The sequence below is a fragment of the Lathyrus oleraceus genome, chromosome 7, assembly GCF_024323335.1.
Source record: "Lathyrus oleraceus cultivar Zhongwan6 chromosome 7, CAAS_Psat_ZW6_1.0, whole genome shotgun sequence".
Taxonomy (NCBI): Eukaryota; Viridiplantae; Streptophyta; class Magnoliopsida; order Fabales; family Fabaceae; genus Lathyrus; species Lathyrus oleraceus.
The window spans coordinates 469,815,206-469,840,318 of record NC_066585.1 but is presented as its reverse complement, the minus strand read 5'-3'; positions in this window follow the sequence as shown (position 1 = coordinate 469,840,318).

Sequence of the window (25,113 nt, the reverse complement as noted above, 5' to 3'; positions counted from 1 at the left end):
CGCTACTTACAAAAGAGTTAAACTATATATTGACATATTTTTGGTATTTTGGTTAGTAAATAATGAAAAACAAAGTTTGATACAATCAAAAGTGTGCTTGGTGATCTCTCCCAATGCAAATCCAATGAATGAATAGTAAGGAGGATGCGAAGGTGTGATCCCAATGTTAATGCATATGATGAGATGCATGAGGGATCTTAGGGTCAACATTATGGTCTTACAGCTGCCCCTATTTAAGGACATTCTAATTGAAGAGAAGGAGGTTAAAATCTTCGTATCGACTAAGTAGAATGGACTTAAATAACAACATATAGAAATAAATTTTGGTCTCTAAGAGACCTCATGATGCATATGATATGAATGTTAAAAGGAATCTCTGTGGGGAGATATTGCTACAAAGGAAAAGAATCTGGAGAGACTGAAAGTCCGCAGGAGCATAATGCATTCCGTAAGGGAAACTCACTAGGGAGATAGAGAATCTGGGGGATAAAAAGTTGTGCATATGCCAGGCTACGACTTAAAAACTGTTGGGGACACGAGGGTAATTCCATGAAAATAAATCAATGGAAAGACTCGGTCGGGGATAAAGGAAAAATATGCAGGTGAAACGGGTAAATCAGAACAAAGCTGAAATACTCGAACCAAATAGGGGATGGGCGACTTCACTAAGGAAATACGCACTCAGACTCAACTGGGGAAGAATGAACTTCAACACAGAAGTACTAGAATTATATTACTTATTACCGGTTACTGGGTAAGGAGATAACATAATCTGATAGAGAGGCATCCGTTACTGTTTAGGGTAAACACATCAAGGATGACTCGCTGAGGGAAACAAGAGGTGTATTCATTACTGGTTACTGGGTAAGAATAACCAACTGGGGAAAATAACAAATAGGATTTACAACTTTCGGTTACTGGGCAGAAGACCGAAGAGAGGGGATACCCGTCACTAGTTAAAGTGAATATATCAAGGATAAACTCAAAGGGAAAAATATCCATCATCGGTTAAGATGAACATATCAAGGATATACTGTCGGGGAGAAAATATGAATTATATCTATCAGTTACTGGATATAATACCGAAAAGAGAATATCCGTCACCGATTAGGATGAACATATCAAGGATAAACTCAGCAGGGGAAAGCGGGATTTACAACTACTGGTTACTAGGCAGAAGACCGCAAAGAGTAGAAAACCCGTCATCGGTTAGGATGAACATATCAAGGATTAACTCTGTGAGAAAGCGATAGGGATTATAACTACCTTTTTACTGGGTAGAAAACCAAAGGAGGAGAATATCCGTCTTCAATTAAGATTAACATATCAAGGATAGACTCAAAGGGAAGAATATCCGTCATCGATTATGATGAAAATTTCAAGGATAGACTACCTGGGGAAACGTAAAAAGAATTCGCTGGGGTAAAACAAGAGGAAGTAGATTATTGTTACCGGGTATTGGGTAAGAGTAAGGTACTCACAAATCGAGAAGAATATTACCAGTTACTGGGTAACAAACTTTTGAGGGACCAAAAGCATCTATCTAGGTAAGAGCTAGAAAGAAACGGTCAAACAAATGACTCTAATCAATGAGGATATATCTCAAGGGGAATGATTCTATCTACATAATTAACTGGGAAGGAAACTGAAGTAATAATCATCCACGAGGAAATAACTCAGCGGGGAATGAGAAAGGTTAAATTCTTTCTGCTTGAGGGGAAGACACTCTATAATTGAGGGAGGACAGACGTACCAAATCTGTATGGGGAAAGGATATCACCATAGCAGAGGATCGGAAAAAATAAGGAATCAAATGCAATAATAATGCGTAATAAAATATCTGATGTACGAATGTATATGTATATGTATATATGACTGATGATTATGCTGACAAAACAATCACCAAGGATACAGATGTCACTGATCTTAATCATCGCTACAACACTCGACTAATGTCAACAGGATGGAGGCATCAATTGGAGAAAGCGCTAGGGATGAACATAAACCATCCATCACAAACCATTCGACCCTGACTGGGGAGATAGAAAAGATCTGTTGAGGATCTGAATCATCAATTCTATGGGGGACAACCTTGCAAAGGACCATAAATACTGCTCAAGAATCAGTGCTGGCGGGGTTCAGGAGTGAACTTTGCTGGCGACCTGAGGGGAATAAAAATCTTGTGCTGAATCATGTAAACCGCCGAGATTACGCGCCTACCGCTTAGTCGGGGAGGCAATCACAAAACTTGGCTGGAGAAACTGAATTGCCGCTGGGGAGGAAAAAGTGATCAAACCAACTGCTTGGGGAAGACCAACAATGTTCCGCATTTTTAAGACTTACCTTTTCTCAGGCTGCTGTTGATATTTCTTGAATGAAGTCAATTTCTTTTTAGAAGTAATTGCTTTTATTATTTTAAGAAAAATGGTTTTTATTTTTATTGATTTAAATATTTCAGAATTATCATCATAAAAATTCAATTTTATTTAGCTAAAAAATAAATAAGAGTAGAAACAGTTGGATAAAAAGCTTAACTTTATTTAATAGAATGGTAGCCTGTAAATGATAAGACTCCATAGATCTTTACAAAAGTTGAAAAATGGTAATTTACATGGAAAAGGGCTAGATTAAATACAATGATCACTAATCCTTCTACCAACTTCAATAGTCACTGTGCTCTTGGCTTTGGTTGAAAATGGTGAATCCAAGTTGACAGGCTTGCTCAAGACTGGAGATCAACCGAATGCAGTTACTTGCCATAATCCCTAATTTTTGTATAAATTACCTTAAGGTGGGGTACTCAATCTATCGGGATAAATTTTCTGTTTTATGTCTCTAATTTTTTCCTGGATCGCCCTTTCGGGTTTTCAATCCACCGAGACAGACGCTCATTCTTGCCTAAGCCACCCTTTCGGGTTTTCAACTTAGCGAGTTGTTCTTTTATTTTTTTTAGGCAAATTATTTCTTGACTGCATCGACATTCATAGGACGTGTGACCTCCTCACCATCCATAGTTTTAAGAATCAAAGCACCGCCTAAAAAGGTTCTCTTAACAACATATAGGCCTTCATAATTAGGAGTCCATTTGCCCATAGCATCAGGTTTGAAAGATAGAATCTTCTTGAGCACCTGGTCACCTTCTCTAAACACACGAGGCTTGACCTTCTTATCAAATGCTTTCCTCATCATTTGCTTATATAAATGACCATGACACATGGCTTTTAATCTCTTCTCTTTAATCAGATTCAACTGGTCATATCTGGCCTGACACCATTCAGCCTCAGTCAACTTAGCTTCCATCAAGACACACAATGATGGGATCTTAACCTCTACTAGGAGCACAACTTCCATGCCATAGACAAGTGAGGAAGGGGTTGCCCCTGTTGAAGTAAGGATGGATGTACGATACCCGTGCAAAGCAAATGGGAGCATCTCAAGCCAATCCTTGTAGGTCACAACCATCTTCTGAATGATCTTCTTGATGTTCTTATTCGCAGCTTCAACAACCCCATTCATCTTAGGTTTGTAAGGAGAAGAATTATTATGTGCAATCTTGAAGTCTTTGCAAAGGGCTTCTACCATATTATTGTTCAAGTTAGATCCATTATCAGTAATGATCTTACTTGGCACACCATAACAGCATATAATCTGATTCTTGATAAACCTTACAACAAATTGCTTGGTTACATTCACATATGATGCCGCTTCAACCCATTTTATGGAGTAGTCAATAGCCACCAGAATGAAACGATGTCCGTTCGAAGCTTTAGGCTCAATCATGCCAATCATATCAATTCCCCACATGGAGAAGGGCCATGGAGAGGAAATGACATTCAACAATGTCGGAGGAACATGAATCTTATCCACATAAATTTGACACTTGTGGCATTTCTTCACAAACTTACGTCAATTAGATTCCATTGTCAGCCAATAGTAACTTGCCCTTAACATCTTCTAAGCCATAGCATGTCCATTGGAATGAGTACCAGAGGAACCTTCATGGACTTCAGTCATCAATAAGTCTGCTTCGTGTCTATCCACGCATCTGAGCAAAACCATATTGAATTTTCTCTTGTAAAGCACATCACCGTTCAGGTAGAAGTTGCCAGCTGGAGAGGAAATGACATTCAACAATGTCGGAGGAACATGAATCTTATCCGCATAAATTTGACACTTGTGGCATTTCTTCACAAACTTACAACAATCAGATTCCATTGTCACCCAATAGTAACTTGCCCTTAACATCTTCTTAGCCATAGCATGTCCTCTGGAATGAGTACCAAAGGAACCTTCATAGACTTCAGTCATCGATAAGTCTGCTTCGTGTCTATCCACGCATCTGAGCAAAACCATATTGAAGTTTATCTTGTAAAGCACATCACCATTCAGGTAGAAGTTGCCAGCTAATCTTCTCAAAGTTTTTTTATATTTCAAATATTCCCCAGACGGGTAAATATTACTTTGGCGGAAACACTTGATATCAAAATACCATGGCTTTTCATCTTTGACCTCTTCAACAGCAAACACATGAGATGGCCTATCAAGATGCATCACAGTCAAATTAGGAACTTCATTCCATAATTTTACAACAATCATTGAAGCTAACGTTGCAAGAGCATCTGCCATCCGATTTTCATCTTGAGGGATTTGATGAAACTCAACCTTTGTGAAGAAAGTTAAAATCCTTCTCGCATAATCTCTATATGGTATCAAACTGGGTTGATTCGTCTCCTATTCACCTTTGATCCGATTCACAACCAAAGTTGAATCTTCATAGACGTCAAGATACTTGATTCTGAGATCAATGGCCTCTTCAAGCCCCATAATGCAAGCTTCATACTTAGCCATGTTATTTGTACATTTGAAAGTTAATCTAGCTATAAATGGAAAATGAGTTCCTTAAGGAGTAATAATCACTGCCCCAATGCCATTCCCATACTGATTAATAACTCCATCAAATACCATGCCCCAACGAGAACCAGGTTCCGACCCTTCTTCAAGAAATGGTTCATCACAATCTTTCATTTTCAGATACAAGATCTCTTCACCGGGAAAATAATACTGCACTGACTGATAGTCTTCAATCGGTTGGTGAGCCAAATGGTCAGTCAAGACACTACTATTAATAGCTTTTTGAGATCGGTATTCAATATCATACTCGGATAACAACATTGCCAATGGGCGATCCTCCCAGTTAAAGCAGGCTTCTCAAAATATACTTGATTGGATCCATTTTGGATATCAACCAAGTAGTATGATTCAACATATATTGATGCAGACACTTAGCAGCCCAAGCCAATGTGCAACACGTCTTTTCAAGCATAGAATACCGAGTCTCACAGTCGGTGAGCTTCTTACTGAGGTAGTAAATATCATATTCTTTCTTTCCAGTTTCATCTTGCTGACCAAGAACGTAACCCATACTCTTTTCAAGCAGATACTCTTTAATACTGTCAAAAGCTTTCTGGAAATCTTTGTTCCAATCACAAGAGTGATCTTTCCGAAGATGCTTAAATATAGGCGCACATGTGGCAGTCATATGCGATATGAATCTTGATATATAGTTCAAGCGGCCAAGAAAAACTCTTACTTGCTTCTCAGTTTTGGGCGCATGCATCTCTTGAATTGCTTTGACCTTGGCAAGATCAACTTCAATACCCTTCTCGCTGACAATAAAGCCCAACAACTTACCAGAACGAACACCAAAAGTACACTTATTGGGATTCAAGCGGAGTTTGTACTTCCTCAAACACTGGAATAACTTTAACAAATGCTCAACATGTTCTTCTTCATCACTTGATTTGGCAATCATATCATCAACATAGACTTCGATCTCTTTATGCATCATATCATGAAAAAGAGTGGTAATAGCTCTCTGGTATGTTGCACCAGCATTTTTTAAATCGAAAGGCATCACTCTATAACATAATGTTCGCCAGGGTGTAATGAATGTGGTCTTCTCCATATCTTTAGGTGTCATCTTGATCTGATTATAACCGGAAAATTCGTCCATAAATGAAAAGACTTTGAATTTAGCTGTAATGTCTACCAACATATCAATGTGTGGTAGAGGGAAATCATCTTTCGGACTAGCTTTGTTCAAATCTCTATAATCGACGCACATGCGGACTTTTTCATCCTTATTCAAAACATGCACAATATTGGCCACCCGTTGCGGATACTCGGCGATAATAAGAAAACCAACGTCAATTTGTTTATGCACTTCCTCTTTAATCTTTACTGCCATATCAGGATGAGTCTCCTTAACTTCTGCTTGACTGGTGGGCATTCTGGCTTCAACGACAATTTATGCTCCATAATCTCAGAATCTAAACCAGGCATGTCTTGATAGGACCAAGCAAAAACATATGAGTATTCTCGAAGAAGATCAATCAATCCCCTTCTTAGCCTCTGGACATATTTGAGACCCAATCTTGACTTCCTTCACATCATCTTCGGAACCCAAGTTGACTAGTTCAATCTGCTTTTCAAACGGCTGAATGGCTTTTTCATCATGCTCAAGTAGACGAGACAATTCATCAGATACTTCTTCATCAGTATCCTCCTGTAGCAGTAAGTTCATGACCATTAAGTTACAGATAAACTTAACGTCAATAAAACCAGAGTCGCCACCGCGCTTTTATTATTTCCAAAGGAAAAAGGAAAAGTACGAACAAAACCCAAAAGATAAGAAGTTTTCAAATCAAAACTAATAAAATGCCATAGATTATAGGTAAGGGGGTTGGTTACACAGAGGGAAGGTGTTAGCACCCAAAGTGTCCTAGGTACTCCTAGGGAGCCTTTTTTTATGTGTGTATGTGTTTTTGTTATAAAGGATGTTTGAAATAAATAGAGTGTGGGATGAGAAAAGAATTCATTAATTATATTTTTGTGTTTGACAAGACCTTCGGACTTGTGACTAAGTACCAACATAAAAATGAGGGATCAAAACCTCGTAGTTCGTGGTATCAATTTCAAAGTGAGTGGATTACTTTTAGCAAAAAGGTTAAGTTTAAAAGAGACACAAAGGGCCCAAAAGGTTTGAATGGGTGTTAGTTCTTTTTGTCTTTTGAAATTTTAGGTCAATATGATTAGATTCATTTACAAGTTTGATTGATAAAAGAGTTTAAAAATGCAATGGCATAAGGCCAAAGTTTCTAATTTACAATAAGGTCTAAGTTTAGAAATCACAAGCAACGAAATTTTAAAAAAAAGGGGGGGAGAGATTTGAAATTTAAGAAGTGGGGGGAGATGAAGAGACTAATCCTAAGCAGAAATTTAAAAGTTAAGAGTTGAAAAGATCTGACCAATGGGAAGCAATCTAACATACAAAAATGTCATATAGAAACCCACTTTCCCTTTGGACTTTAAATTAAGCAATGTCCATAAGCAAGTAGCAAAATGAAGATCAAGGCATCAAATAGAGATAGCCACATCCAAGCAAGCAACTTCATAGTCTTCTTCTTCTCATGTATCGGATGAAATACTCCTTGATTGGCTTAGAATAATGCATTAGACACAGGTTCAAAGTAACAGTTATATCAAGACTATATAGTAGATGTATTCATGTGGACCCCAATACTTGCATCAGATGAAAGTTCAAATCACAATAACTTGGTTTCAAAAATGTTGGCATTGGCCAAGTCCTTTTGCATAAGGAGTGTTGCCTAATTCTAAGTCCAAAGCTCAGATCAAACCCAACAGTCCACACAAACATTTTTTTAGGGTTTTTGTTGTTTATTAAGTATTTTAAGGTCCTAAGACCATAAACACAAGCAAAATACACAAAAAATATATATACAATCACAATAAGTGCAATGAGATTCACCTTCTTCTTAGTTGCAATGTAGTAAATGACATTTTGCTGGTCACAATTGATTTAGTCAGAAAATTTTGTAGGTTTTCTGTGATGAACACATCCCAAAAGAATTCTAGCCCAAACCTTTAACTTAGGATGAAGATCCTTGACCTTGCTAGAGTGTTTCCTAGAAACAATTTTTTTTGGAGTTCTCAGTTAAATTGGATTTCTTTTCCACCATTTGTTCACATCCTATTCTAGACCCATCATGACCAATGAGTTTGGCAATAAGCTTATCTGAAATTAGAATCTTCTTTCCAAAGACAAAGGAAGTAACTTGGAAGAGAGAATATTTGGCATGAATTTAGAATTCTCTAACCAGATTATAAAAGATCGGGCCTTGAAAACGGTTGAACTTATGAAACCTTCTCACTTAAGAAGACTCACATCTTCAGAACTAAAAATAAATATCAGAGTCTCATTTGAGAATTCTAAGAGATTAAAATTTTGAAGAAAAAAAACATCTTTTTCATTCTGGACATAAGTCCATTTTCAAAATTTTCATAATGAAAATGAATGTATCTTTAGCAAGGGTTTTTGTAAAGATATCTTCCCATTGATGGTTTGTATCAATAAATTTTATATTTAAAATTCCCTTCTGAACATAGTCACGTATAAAATGATGTTTTATCTCAATATGTTTTGCTTTATATTGCAAAATGGGATTCTTAGTTAAACAAATAGCAGAAGTATTATCACAAAATATATGAATGTTACTCTCATATATCTGGAAATATTCTAGATCACTTTTCATCCAGAGCATCTGAGTGCTGCATCCAGAGGCTGCAATTTATTCAGCTTCAGCAGTTGAAAATGCTATTGTTGATTGCCTTTTGTTGGACTACGAGATTAGTATAGAAACTGACAGCTTCTAGAAGTGATTTTCCTCTCAAGTACGTCTCCAACATAATCAGCATCACAATAACCCACTAGCTTGTAGTCTTTCGATTTTCTATAACACAAGCCAAGGTTAATCATACCTTTAAGATACCTGAAGATCCTCTTAATAGTTGTTAATGGGACTCTCTATGATCTGATTATAAGCGAGCACATAAGCAGACACTAAACAAAGTATCAGGTCTAGAAGTAGTCAAGTGTAAGAGAGAACCAATCATACCTCTATATACCTTTTGTTCTACCTTATCACTTACCCCATCCTTCTCAAGGATACATGTAGGATGCATAGGTTTCTTTTCCATCTTGCATTTTGACATGTCAAACTTCTTCACAAGTTCCTTGGTGTACTTGATCTGATGGACGTACATTCCTTCTGGACTTTGATTAATATGAATCCCCAGAAAGAACTTAAGTTCTCCCATCATACTCATCTCAAATTTTGCCTGGATAAACTTAGCAATTTCCTTGCACAAAGTAGCATTAGCAGAACCAAATATGATATTATTAACGTAAATTTGAATAACAAGGATATCATTTTTGAATGACTTACAAAATAAGGTTGTAACAACCTTCCCTATAGTGAAATCATTTTCTAAAATAAATTTTCTTAGCCTTTCATACCATTCTCTAGGAGCTTGTTTCAGACCATATAATGCTTTCTTAAGTTTGAAAACAAAATCTGGATTTTTAGGATTATCAAAACCAAGGAGTTGGTGTACATACACTTCTTCAGTAATGTAACCATTCGGAAATGCACTCTTAACATCCGTTTGCTAAAAGATGATATTATGATTAACAACAAAGGAAATTAAGAGATAAATAGACTCTAACCTAACAACTGGTACAAAGGTTTTTGTATAGTCAATCCCATCTTGCATCGTATAACCTTGTGCTACCAGTCGAGCCTTGTTTCATCTTACCTCTTCTTGTTCATTCAGCTTATTTATGAAGATCCATTTTGTTCCAATAACATGAGATCCTTTGGGTCTTGGCACCAGAACCCACACATCATTTCTGGAGAATTTATTGAGTTCCTCTTGCATAGCCAAAATTCATTATGTGTCTAGAAGTGCTTCACCAATTGATATATGTGTAGCGGTAAATTCATGACCATTAAGCTATGGATAAATTTAACATCAATAAAACAAGAGTCGCCACCGCGCTTTTATTTTTTCCAAAGGAAAAGGTAAAAGTACGAACAAAACCCAAAGATAAGAAGTTTTCAAATCAAAACTAATAAAATGGCAGAGATTACAGGTAAGGGGGTTGGTTACACAGAGGGAAGGTGTTAGCACCCAAAGTGTCCTAGGTACTCCTAGGGAGCCTTTTTTATGGGTGTATGTGTTTTTGTTATAAAGGATGTTTGAAATAAATAGAGTGTGGGATGAGAAAAGAATTCATTAATTGTATTTTTGTGTTTGATATGACCTTCGGACTTGTGCCTACGTACCAACATAAAAATGAGGGATCAAAACCTCGTAGTTCGTGGTATCAATTTCAAAGTGAGTGTAGCGGTGTATTCGTCGCTATATGATTTATTGATTAAACCATAAGCAAAGCATACAATGAATTCGAGTCGCCACCGCACTTTTATTTATCCAAAGGACTGGCTAAAAAGCGAACAAAAGCCTAAGAAGTTTTACACGTAGAAAACTAATAAAAAGATCAGAGAGTCTGGGTAAGGGGTAAATTACGCAATGGGAAGGTGTTAGGCACCCACTACGTCCTAGGTACTCCTAGGGAGCCCTTTTCACACTTGTTGTTTGAAAATTGTTATTTGTTATGACATAAGTATTGTGCAAACATGACTGGGATGATGAGAAAAGAATATACAATTTTATTATTTTTGTGTTCGAACGGATGAACTCGTTGCCTACGTACCTTCCATCAAAGGTAAGGATCAAAACGCCGTAGTTCGGCTAAAAGATTTCCAAAAGTTAGTGAGTTCAATTTTAAACAATAGCACTGAGGCTCTTCATTATCAATGGGAGAAAACTCGACCAAGACCAACATCCACCATGCGAGGATAGCTTCGACGTACTAGAGGGGTTAACCCTGTTTTCAGTACGGAAGTCTTATAGTCGACTCACTAAGGATAAGGTGAGGTTTACATCAACCACAATGATAATTGAAACCTATGGCTAATGTATGAAAACTTAGCAAGAATGGACAAAGCCACAAAACAATTGAATGGGTGGAATTAATTGATTATGATTATGAAAGTAGAGTCAAAGTATGATTAAGATTAATTCAAAGAAGCATTATGAAATGGAGTTTGAAAAAAGTCAAGGACTTGGGATCCAGGTTTTTTAATTTGAAAAGCATGAAGATGTTTGCACGATATCTATCTCAAGTTTGAAAGTGATGTGTGAAAAGGTTTAGGACATAATGGGGATGAATGGATGAGGATGGATTGTAAAACTTCTTAGAAGGTTCACCTCTTGAAATCATATAGAAGATGACTCAAGTGTGTCCTTTGGAATAGGCAATGGTTAATAACAAACAAGCAAAGCAAAATAAGAAAGTCAACAAAAGCGGATACCTGATGCCAATCACTGGACTTAAACCAATCTCCTAAAACAGAACTGGATATCAGAGGCCACTCTATGGACTTATACTAATCTCCTCAACAAAGAAATGAAAGTGGATACCGGATGCCAATCTATCTGGGCTTATACTAATCTCCAACAACAAAGACAAAATTTGGATGTCAGATGCCAATCTATCTGGGCTTACTCTAACCTCCAACATATGATCATAGGAATACAAATGCCAAATTACACGGACTTACAATTGCATCCTCTCATACAATCAAACAATGCAACAAATGATCATAGGAAAGTAAATGCCAACTTACAGGGACTTACAATTGCATCCTCACATACAACCCAACAATGCAACATATGATCATAGGAAAGCAAATGCCAACTTACAGGGACTTACAATTGCATCCTCACATACAACCCAACAATGCAACATATGATCATAGGAAAGCAAATGCCAACTTACAGGGACTTACAATTGCATCCTCACATACAATCAAACAAATGCATCAAGCAAAGATAAGATGAGTGGCCAATGAGATGGTCTTATACTCACTTCCATATCATAGGAACAATGGCCAATGAGTGGTCTTACAATTGTCCTCAATGGGCAAACAACAAGGATATGTCACAAAGACAAATGAAATGATCATGCACTAATGAGCAATTAATGATGATAAATGCACAAAGCATGCAAGCAGACATGTGTATATGAAGTAAGCAATCAATCAATGAAGTCATTCAGCACACACTATAACCAAACAATTAGGCTCACACAAAGGGTTAGGCATTGAAGCCAACTGGAATAGGGTTAATAGTGCTCTTAACCTTGCCATTGAGGGACTAAGGTGAAGCAGATGAAAGGATATGAGGGGTGTGCCTCATTGCTCTTATCCCTGGTCAGGGAGAGCATTTGAATATCAGAAGGTGTGGGAGTTCAGAAAGTAGGAACTCTCTCCACAGATTATTGACTCGATAGATCTTGGGTTTGGATCTCAATGCTACAACCATGTAATGGGAGCAAGGAAAAGACTCACAGAATAGTAGGAGATAGGTTACATATCTCTTTGATCTACCAATTGCCTTATTAAAAGGACTTTTCCTGCTTGGGACAAATGTAAACACACACAAGCATTGCCTCTTAAGGAGGACTTCAGACAGTTGCCTGGCCAAGTAACAGGCCAGGTCTTCCAGACTACATGAAGATAAGAAGTTATACCTCAATGCAAATTGCTATTAAGCAAAGAAAAGCAAGTTCTTAAAGAACTAAGCAACTAAAGGTACCTGAAACCAGTCAAACAGAATCAGTACACAACTCAAAGTTAAATCAAAATGAGATAGAGATCAACAGTCAACACAATCAGTTAAATGTGCAATGCACAAAGCTCAAGGCATGTGAGCCAAGCAACCTACAAAACAAACAAGTTAGTTCATGATAATCAATCAAGCTCATTCAATTTGTAATGATCTCTTTGAAACATTTGTTGCTTAACCTGAAACAATGAACTCAAACATGAGCAACAGGACCACTAGGACAAGCCTAGGGTCAAAAAGGGATGAGAAAGTCAAAACAGCAAGTGAAGTCCAATAAAAATCATATTCAAACAATCAAGAAGTAAACTCAATTGGTTTCAAGTTCATATCATGCACCATCATCATTTCATAAGCAAATTAGGTCAAGGCATGGCATATAGAAGCTCATAGAAGTCAACAGCAAGACTTAACTCAAAACCAATCATAAACATTTCAACAAATCATCAAATAATTCATGATCAAACATCAACCATAACATGATATGCATACCAAATTTCAGCTCATTTGGATAAAGGGAAGTTGGTCAATGAAAATCAGAAAGGCAAGGCAAGTTCAAGCATGCTCAAAGAAGTCAACCAAACATGTACCAACTTCAATAAATCATAAATCAGTGACAACATATGAGAAATGAATGGGATCAAAACCATGACAAAGCTTAAGGTATCTACTAATCACATGTCAAATTTCAAGTCCATCCAATTAAGTATGAGAATTTCACAAACAATATGAGAACATGTGTCACAAAAAGTCAACATATGACCAAACAGGGGAGAAAAATCCCAAACAATTAGGAAATTCCATCAATAATTCCAAGAAAATTCACATGTAAACTAGACATCCACAAGTATGTTCATGAAAAAATTCAGATCAATTTGAGTTCATTAAGCATGGTAATAAAAATCAAGAATTTGGACATCAATGGTGTGACACAAATTGTCACACCCTAATTCAAAAAATCATAACTCACAAACCAGCAATGATAAATTCACAAACTCTACACCAAAATCACCATGAATGTGTCTAGTTTGAGCACAAAAAAGTTTTGAGAGTCAATGGATAATGCATCATCATTTCCTAATTGATTTGGCAAAACATACATAAAATGGACACATGAACAAAACCCTAGCTCAATTAAAAATCCATCCATGCCAAAAATCTGGAAAAATCATGACAAATAACTAGAGATCAAGAGGAGTATTTTGCAAAAAATCCCATGAATTTTGGATCAAAATTGGTTGACTTATGAATTTTGTAAAATTGTGTAACAAAGTGAAATAAAATTGTGAAATAACATGAATTAATTAAAATAATAAAACGCATAATGGCATTTTGGTAATAATCTCGTCCCTTAAGTGAAACGCTGCGTTTCACTTAAGGGAATGGAATAAACTGATTGGCTCATGGGCGATGAAACAGTGTCTTCATGCAAACAGCAAATACAAACACGAGCAAGACAGAATTCTGGGCAAGGTAGGGTTTGCTACAGTAATGCATTCATTCATGGAAGAACAAATCTCCCAGGATTGGGAATTAAACATACCATTCTACTCGTCTAATCATGTACAAGCACAATCCAACTTTAATTTCTATCAAATCGTGTTACACAGTAAGAAATGAGCAAAAACATGATTGAACATGAAACTTTAAAATCAGATTTCTCACTCAATGCACAGCCATTTCACACGATTCAAACTTCATAATGATCAGCAAAGCAAAACCTATCTAAAGCATATCATGATTTTGCAAATGAAGAGATTCGAAATTTTACCAAAGTTGAAGAGCAGTGATGATTCAGCTGTTGTTTGGTCTCAGACAGTTGAAACAGGTGACCAATATTGCTTTAGATGATGAATAGATGAGTCCTGAAAGCCTAGTTGCTTTGCTTTTTGCTTCAAAATCGAGCTGCCATGAATGGAGCTTCAAAGTTACAGTCCCAATTCCTTGCTTACAGCTGGACAATGATGCTCACAATAGCTTCCAAATGGTTTGTAAATGATGGAACAAACAATAATGCTCGAGTCCTTTTGGAGTTTTTTCAGAAAAATTCAAGGTGAGCCAAAAATGAGAATGAGAGGAAAATGCAGTTTTGGTCTGTTTGAGTGAGAGTGGCTAGGGTTTTCAGAGTGTAAAAGTTGAATATATACTCTGTTTAAGGTTGGTTAATCATGGTTAATGGAAATGTAATTGGAATTGCTTAATTGAATGTTTTTGCTAATTTGTGCATTTCCACTCAAATGACATGCCCATGTGCTAACAGCTGCGAATTGGGCCTTGGCACACATCCAAAATGCAATTTCTGATCATTTGCAAGTGGTAAAAATGGTTGGAATTGGTTATTTTGAAAACTCATTTTTTTACCTCACTTGAATTAATTCATGCCACTTCAAAAATGCCATTTTGATTGGTGAACTTTTGATGAATTGTGATGGAAGATTTGGAAAGAGGGCATCAAATATGACTTGTAGCAAAAAACCCCACCCAATTTGGCCAAATGGTTTGGAAGATATGGCCTTTTGAAGTTCAAAATTGTTTGAGAATGTTTTGATCATAACTTGCCAACCATAAATGGGAAATGAGTGTTCTTGGACTTTTTGGAAAGGCAAGAACAAGATCTTCAACTTTCATGTTGGGAAACAATTCATTTGAAGCTTGTATGATGATGTAATTTTGAGGAGAAGAAGTTTCCATTTTTGGCAAATTCCAATTACAGGTCAACTTTCTATTTTTGGAAAATTCTCGTCTGACTTTATTTTCTTCACTGTGGATGCTTGACATGTTATATGAGGCTTATATGGACATGAATGAGACCTCTCAAACCAATTCCCACCATCAAATCACTGATTAAATGCTCAGTTGACCAAGGTTGACTTCAGTTGACTTTACTAGGGTTTTGCTTGACTGAACCATGTTCTGATGAATTCCAAACCCTAATCACTTGAGATCTTGATCCAAAATGATGTCACAACTCATATGAACTCTTGATGAATGATCATGGTGTCCAAATTCTGCAAGAATGGCCACCATCTATTGCAATGACTGACTTTGACTGATTTGACCTAATTGGCTTCATCTGCAAGTAACATGGTTAGATGACAATATTTTTGTACTTTTGGTTAACAAATAAATGAAAAGCAAAGATATACAAATGCAAATCATGCTTGGTGATCAAGAACCACACTCACTAGGTACCCCACCCACTAGGAGGGAAACTAGGGCATGCAAAGATCCTTGAGGCAATGATATGGTATGATATGGGCCATGAGGGATCTTAGGGCCAAAATTGGGGTCTTACAGATGCCCCTATTTAAGGTCATTCTAGCCGGAGAAGTGAAGTTTAGAAGTCTTCATCTCGACGCGGTAGAATGGGCTTAAATAACAGTAATGAGACGAATTTTGGTCCCTAAGAGACCTCATGATGCAAATGTATGCATGCAAAAGACACAAATTCTGTGGGGAATATGGTTCACACAGAAGAAAAGACGATCCATCGGAGTGATACACTCACTAGGAACAGAGACTCTAACAAGATTCTTGTTGGGGATAGACAAAACTGATACAGCGTGAACAAGACACGACTCTGATTGGGGAAACAGAAATCAGACTGGAGGCCTCACTGGGGAGTGAAGGACTCACACTGGGGAAAAGAATTCCAAAGGAAAATAAATCCATTGGAGAGACACAAGCTGACTCCTGGGGAGAAGCAACAGGAATACTTCACTGAGGAAGCACCAAAGAATGAGGTGTTACCGGTATAAGGGTAACAAACTCAGGAAGAATGAATATCTAAGACCGGTATAAGGGTGAGAGATATCAATCAACCAAACATCTGAGAAAGACCTGAAAAAGGTACATAACCTCAGGAAAATCTGACTCCACAGGGGGACCGAGGTCATAATAGGGAGCAGAAAGGAAGGAACACCAGAGATACCGAGGTATATAATAGGTGACCGACCAAAGCGTGAATTGGTATATATGCCAAAACACTCATCATCCGAAAGGAGGGCTTGAAAAAGCAAATCGACTTATAGGATGGACATTCGAATCCACAACGGGAAAACGAATCTTACTCAACTAGGGACACAAACCCAAAGAGTGCATGAGATACAATATCCATTACCGGCAGACCGTGGATAAGAAAACTCGCATGAGATTTATTATCTATTACCGTCAGAACGTAGATAATAAACTCGCATGGTAAGAAACACTAGAGATACCGAAGTATATAATAGGTGATCTACCGAAAACGTGAGTTGGTATATATGCCAAAACACTCATCATCCAGAACACAAACTGGTTAAAGGATGGGTATTCGATTCTACAAAGAATACGAATCTTACTCGACTGGGGAATATCAACAAAGGACTCCAACCAAAGAGCGCATGAGACATATTATTCATTACCGGCAGACCGTGAATAATATACTCGAAAGGAAAAGACACCAGAGATACCGAAGTATATAATAGGTGACTAACCAAAAAGAGAGACAATCGATACCAAGCATCCGGGTAAACGAAAGACAACTCAAAGGGATAAATTGCAAGCATCCGGCAATTATCCAGCAACAAGAATATTCGACTCTGCAAAGGGAAATAACGAATCTTACTCAACAAAGAAAACACAAAAGGCTTCGACTGAAGAGTGCATGAGATATATTATTCATTACCGGCAGACCGTGAATAGTATACTCGCATGGAAGATTATCCACAACCGGTTACTGGGTTAATAAAGGATAAATCAACCGAAAAGAAAGGCATCGGGATACCAAACTAGGTATATAATGATGACCAGTCAAAGGGAGCAACAGACATTACCAACAAAGGGGGTAAATGAAAGAAGACTCGCTGGGATGCATTGATGACAATCAATGATCCGGGGAACACAATCACTGACAAAAGGTGAAAGGACCCGCTGGGGATAAAATTGCTAGCATACGGCAATTATCCACAAAAGACTTGCTGGGGATATAAGTGCTTATCTGAGCAACTTATCCAAGCGAAGGAAAAAATAAACATCAAACATTAGATGAAGATAACCACAAAGAGGGGATTACATCTACCAAAAGAAATTGGATAGAAAACCACAGAAGAGTAACTGTCATCGGTTGGAATGAACAACAAAGTTAACTCTGCCAGTGGAGAAAACAGGGTTTATAACTACCGATTTGTAGGTAGAAAAACCGCAAAGATAGGACTTACGACTGCTGGTTTGTAGGCAGAGGGCCAAACTCTGGTGGGGATAACCACAAAATTAGGGTTTACATCTACCGAATACGGGGTAGAAGACCAACAACTCTGCGTGGGGATAGAACAAATCACAAATCCGCACGGGAAACCAAGATAGGGTTTATAACAAACCACAAACTGCTGGAGAGCAGGAAAATAGGATTTACAACTACCGGTATGAGGTAGAAAACCAAAACTCTGGCTGGGGAATAAAAGGTGTATAACCACAAATTCTGTCAAGAAAGCCAGGAAAAATAGGACTTATAACTACCGGTATGAGGGTAGAGGCCCAAAAACTACTCCACTGGGGAACAACCCACTGGGAAGCACAAGACATTTGACAAATAGCCAATTCAGGAATAATCCGAAAAGACGGACTGAATCAAGACATGTCCTAATGAGGACGTAACTCAAATAGGAAAATCCATCCCAATATATGTATTGGGAGGAAACGGAAGAAACCGTCATCCACGAGGATATATCTCAGTGGGGAACTGCAGAAGGAAAGACCAACACTTTCTGCTTATGGGGCTGACTCTATATGGAGAGATTTTGACACCCGACATCTGCTAGGGGAGATCTATAGAGAAGATCTATATCACCCGTTGCAGGAGACAACAAACAAAGGATATATGGCAAGAAATGCAACATGAATATCTGAATGTTTTATGAATATGCATGAATATGCGTGATTTATGTTTGATGAATGCTGACAAAACAGACAATTCTAACACAAACAGGTCCAGGAACTAAACGCCCGGTATTATACTTCCAGGGGAAGAACCAGCTGGAGAGCCAATCTGCGGAGATCTACATGCTGTAAAGCAAAGATCTGCGAGTACTGCTGAAGAAGCAGAGGGTCGGAGATATCAGGAAACGACCCAATCAGGGTACAGAAAGTCACAACAGGCAAAACAGCCACCAAGATAAATCTGTTGGAGAACAAGAGAAAACCCAAGATATCTGCAGGGGATCCTAGTGTCAACTGAGAAACAAGAAGTGCGTTGCACAAGCACGAACTGCTGTAGAAGCAACTCCACATAACTCCGTTAGGGAACAACCCACTGAGGGAGACTGTACCATACAAGTAGATTCTGCAACGAACCACTCTACTTGGGGAGAATACACATAGCAAACTGATCACAACAAGTAGATTCTGCAATATAAGCCACTCTACTGGGGATTACAAACAGTCAGGAAATCAATCCATTCTCGGGATGCTAGAGCCATCATCCGACCATACTGGGGATTGAAGGAGTATTCAACAGGCAAAACTGCCACAACAAACGCTCTGCAGACTACGCTGAGGAAAAGATGGATGCAATATACTGGGATGTCAACCCAAATCAACCACTGAGTAGGAAAAATAATGCCTGCTCTGCTGAAGAGAAAAACTCTGATGGAGAGATAGCAACAATTCCGCAGACGACTTCACCGGGGAAAAGGTAAAGTAACGGGTATCAAACCACTGACCTACCGAGTCTTTCAAAAGAAAGCGATCGTACTGAGGAAACAGACAATTCCGCTGGCAACTGCACTGGGAAGAGTGACAACAACTCTGCTCGCAAATCCGATGGGGATATCAATAACAGCTCTACTCGTGACTGTGCTGAGGAGACAAATAAAGTCTGGGGCAGGCGACCCACTGGAGAAAGTGACGGGGCACCAAGATGACAAACCATCAACCGCCGAATCTTCTACAAGGAGATCACCCATGCTGGGGAAGATTGCTGCTGGAGAAAACGAAGTCTTCAACAACACTCTGCTCGCGACTATACTGGGGAACAACCCCAACAACAACTCTGTTTGAGGAATCATCCTCAACAAAGACCTGAAGAAAGAAGATACAACCAAACCAGGAATATGAACAAATGTCTTACCTGTTGGAGATCATGTCACCCTCGGGAGAGCGCTGAGATATTCTTGAGTATCCTTTCAATCTTGTGAATGTTCACTTTGTTTAAAACAATCATTTTTGAAAAATTTATTTGTTTAAAACAATGACATTTTATCAATTTAAAACATGCAAAACATTTGTTGAATTGAAACAAATAAGAGTGCAAATAATTGGATAAAAAGCTCAAATTGATTTGATGGAATGGTAGCCTGCAAATGGCAAGACTCCATAGATCTGTACAAATTTGGAATCAGTGATATATATTGGAAGAGGGCTACATTGAACATAATGATCCTTTCTCTACCAATTTGAATCTCGATGTATCCGAAGCTTCGGTTGACGACGAATCGAGAATCTTCTGACGAAATGACGACTGATAAACCAGAAAGTCTTGTCAGGATGCAGTTACTTGCCAAATCCCTAATTTTTGCCTAGATTGCCCCAGGGTGAGGTACTCAATCTAGCGGGATGCAAATATTCTCTTTTTTTCAAGTCTCTAATTTTTGCCTGGATTACCCTTGCGGGTTCTCCACCGAGATGCTCATTTTTGCCTAAGCCGCCCTTTCGGGTTTTCAACTTAGCGAGCTATTCTGTTTTTTTCATTTGCATATACTCTTTTTTTTAGGCAAAGTATCTCTTGACTGCATCTGAATTCACAGGACGAGTGAAGTCCTCCCCATCCATTGTTGTAAGCATCAAAGCACCGCCTGAAAAGGCTCTCTTAACAACATATGGACCCTCGTAGTTTGGAGTCCACTTGCCCCTGGAATCGGGCGCGAAAGACAAGACTTTCTTGAGCACGAGGTCACCTTCTCGGAACACACGAGGCTTGACCTTCTTATCAAATGCTTTCTTCATTCTCTGCTGATACAACTGACCATGACACATGGCAGTTAATCGCTTCTCTTCGATCAAATTCAACTGGTCGTAACGACTTTGAATCCATTCAGCATCAGTCAACTAGGGACTTGAGGGTATACTTTTCTTTTTTCCTTTGGAAAAATTTTGAAAATTTTTTCCTGATTTTTGATTTTTCTTATTTTTTTTTTCACCCTCTTCTCTTTTTTCTTTTTTTTTTTTTTTTTTTTTTTTTTGATTGCATTTGCAATGCCCCAGTTTGACTGCTTTGCTGATTCTCATGATACAGCTGAATGAGCTTCTTTTGTGCTCAAGAAGGCGGGTAATCTCATTAGGAATCCCCTTCAACATCATCCTCCTCTGCCTCAGATACAAGGAATTCAAGATTGGGAGATGGCGTTGGATCATTATGTTCAATGGGTTTAGAAATCCCTGCATAATGATTCTGGATAATGAAAAGCTTTTGAATTTAAACAAGCAAATCATTTATGCAGATGAAAAAGCTGTTCTATTTGTTTTTCAGGGTTTTTAGTGATCACTGATTTTATGCAAAAAACAAAAAGTGAAAACAAATGGAAAAACAAATGTTTAACAATGCATTAATTGAATGAAAACATCATTGTATATATGCTTTGCCAACAATGTCATCACTTCTCCCTTTGGCATGGGAGAAGGGTTTTGAACAAAGTGAACAAATCACGCTGTCTTATGAATGACCGTAGGAACATCCACAGCGACCCAATTGTGGCAGACACCACCAGGAATGATGAAATTGTTCAGATCTTCTGCATCTTCTTCTAAGATAGCAGCAGCTTCTTCTTCAGGTTGATCATCATGGATGAATCCTCCACTTGTGAACAGACCTTGCTCATTACATGCCCCAGAACAGTAGCTAATGCCAGCCCGGGATCTATTGTCTTCAAGTTCAAGCACCTTCCCTAATCCAGCAACTGCACCACATTCAATGGCCAGCTTAGCATCACGGTAGGAAGTGAATGAAGGAGATTTCTTCTCGATTGGTTCATCAATAGATAAAGCTTGGAACTGAGTTCCAACTTCATCCTCTGCGTCAATGTACGAGAAGGAAGACAGATGGCTAACCAGGAATAAATCCATCAAAAGCACTTAGTCTAGCAAATTCTTCCTTGAATTCACAGCTCTCTTGCTCAACATGATCCATAAATCTTGCAGAGATAACTCAGTGTAGTACCGGCGAGGTGCGTCTTCAAAATAAATGAAGATCGCAGGGATCAGACCACAGGACCGTAGGCTGAGAACAAAACACCCGCTTATGCAAATGATGCATGAAGTGCTTGTGCATATGCTTGTTTTTTATTTCAAAGGAACTCGAGGGTTTTATTTGCAAACTTTGAAATATTTAAGCATTTTGGTCATATATGAGAATATCTCATCAGATATATCAGGTGAAAAATTTTTTCCCGGTTTTTTCATGTTTGAGAATTTTTGCAAATAAACTCCTTTGAGTTCCTTGAAAATTTTCTTTTTATCTGATGATATGGATGCAGGTGAATGCATGAATGTATGAATGCAACAATCACACTCAAGGATCAGGCAAGTCACACCAAACAAAGGTCGTGGGAAAGCTCATTGTATCCCTAATATCAATCATCCATTTTGGTGGATTTAGGTTTTCACCTTATCGACACCCAAGTTCCATTGATATTAACGGTACATGAACCGGCTCTAACATCCTTAATATCAACCATCCATTTTGGGGGATTTAGGTTTTATACCTGATCAACACCCAGGTTCCATTGATATTAAGGTTGTCTGAACGACTCAACCACGAATCACGGGTTTGTTGAGAGTCACGAGCATGGAGTCTCGGTTAAGAACCACCTAAAGGGAGTGTACTAGGGTTCAAACCTGCCAGACATGTTTTATCAGAGGTTCCCATAGTCATCGTTCCATCTTTCGAATATTATCGGAGGAACGAATACTCGTATTCCAAAAATATTCTCAAGAGAAACTCTTATGAGTGTAGTATCGCGTGACAATCGCATCAGAACTTACATCTGAACGACCTCCGCACTACGTTCCTAAGAAATAGGCCAAGATGGGTTTCGTAAACTACGGTCATTGGCTTCTGCGGCACATGATTGAAAGAATAATGCCTAACCACAAATAACTTGTGTGACATTATTAATCCAACATGACCTCCACCAAGTGAATGGACTCGCAAGTCAACTGGCTAAGGAATACTCCACACCAGTCAACAAGACTATGCCATTCTCCTATCCTAGAGTGCACTCGAGTTCGGGTATAGAACTCATCTCACAGATCACCAAAGCAAACAGCAATTGTATATCAAGCAATTCAAACATTACAATCAATACAGTTATCCCAAATGGTACAAAAATATGTCATATAACAAATAACAAATATATCACAACAAGGGTGAAAAGTAGGCAATACCAACAAGGATCGATTTTTCCCCAGCAGAGTCGCCACTTTTCTGTAGCGGTGTATTCGTCGCTATATGATTTATTGATTAAACCATAAGCAAAGCATACAATGAATTCGAGTCGCCACCGCACTTTTATTTATCCAAAGGACTGGCTAAAAAGTGAACAAAAGCCTAAGAAGTTTTACACGTAGAAAACTAATAAAAAGATCAGAGAGTCTGGGTAAGGGGTAAATTACGCAATGGGAAGGTGTTAGGCACCCACTACGTCCTAGGTACTCCTAGGGAGCCCTTTTCACACTTGTTGTTTGAAAATTGTTATTTGTTATGACATAAGTATTGTGCAAACATGATTGGGATGATGAGAAAAGAATATACAATTTTATTATTTTTGTGTTCGAACGGATGAACCCGTTGCCTACGTACCTTCCATCAAAGGTAAGGATCAAAACGCCGTAGTTCGGCTAAAAGATTTCCAAAAGTTAGTGAGTTCAATTTTAAACAATAGCACTGAGGCTCTTCATTATCAATGGGAGAAAACTCGACCAAGACCAACATCCACCATGCGAGGATAACTTCGACGTACTAGAGGGGTTAACCCTGTTTTCAGTACGGAAGTCTTATAGTCGACTCACTAAGGATAAGGTGAGGTTTACATCAACCACAATGATAATTGAAACCTATGGCTAATGTATGAAAACTTAGCAAGAATGGACAAAGCCACAAAACAATTGAATGGGTGGAATTAATTGATTATGATTATGAAAGTAGAGTCAAAGTATGATTAAGATTAATTCAAAGAAGCATTATGAAATGGAGTTTGAAAAAAGTCAAGGACTTGGGATCCAGGTTTTTTAATTTGAAAAGCATGAAGATGTTTGCACGATATCTATCTCAAGTTTGAAAGTGATGTGTGAAAAGGTTTAGGACATAATGGGGATGAATGGATGAGGATGGATTGTAAAACTTCTTAGAAGGTTCACCTCTTGAAATCATATAGAAGATGACTCAAGTGTGTCCTTTGGAATAGGCAATGGTTAATAACAAACAAGCAAAGCAAAATAAGAAAGTCAACAAAAGCGGATACCTGATGCCAATCACTGGACTTAAACCAATCTCCTAAAACAGAACTGGATATCAGAGGCCACTCTATGGACTTATACTAATCTCCTCAACAAAGAAATGAAAGTGGATACCGGATGCCAATCTATCTGGGCTTATACCAATCTCCAACAACAAAGACAAAATTTGGATGTCAGATGCCAATCTATCTGGGCTTACTCTAACCTCCAACATATGATCATAGGAATACAAATGCCAAATTACACGGACTTACAATTGCATCCTCTCATACAATCAAACAATGCAACAAATGATCATAGGAAAGCAAATGCCAACTTACAGGGACTTACAATTGCATCCTCACATACAACCCAACAATGCAACATATGATCATAGGAAAGCAAATGCCAACTTACAGGGACTTACAATTGCATCCTCACATACAACCCAACAATGCAACATATGATCATAGGAAAGCAAATGCCAACTTACAGGGACTTACAATTGCATCCTCACATACAATCAAACAAATGCATCAAGCAAAGATAAGATGAGTGGCCAATGAGATGGTCTTATACTCACTTCCATATCATAGGAACAATGGCCAATGAGTGGTCTTACAATTGTCCTCAATGGGCAAACAACAAGGATATGTCACAAAGACAAATGAAATGATCATGCACTAATGAGCAATTAATGATGATAAATGCACAAAGCATGCAAGCAGACATGTGTATATGAAGTAAGCAATCAATCAATGAAGTCATTCAGCACACACTATAACCAAACAATTAGGCTCACACAAAGGGTTAGGCATTGAAGCCAACTGGAATAGGGTTAATAGTGCTCTTAACCTTGCCATTGAGGGACTAAGGTGAAGCAGATGAAAGGATATGAGGGGTGTGCCTCATTGCTCTTATCCCTGGTCAGGGAGAGCATTTGAATATCAGAAGGTGTGGGAGTTCAGAAAGTAGGAACTCTCTCCACAGATTATTGACTCGATAGATCTTGGGTTTGGATCTCAATGCTACAACCAT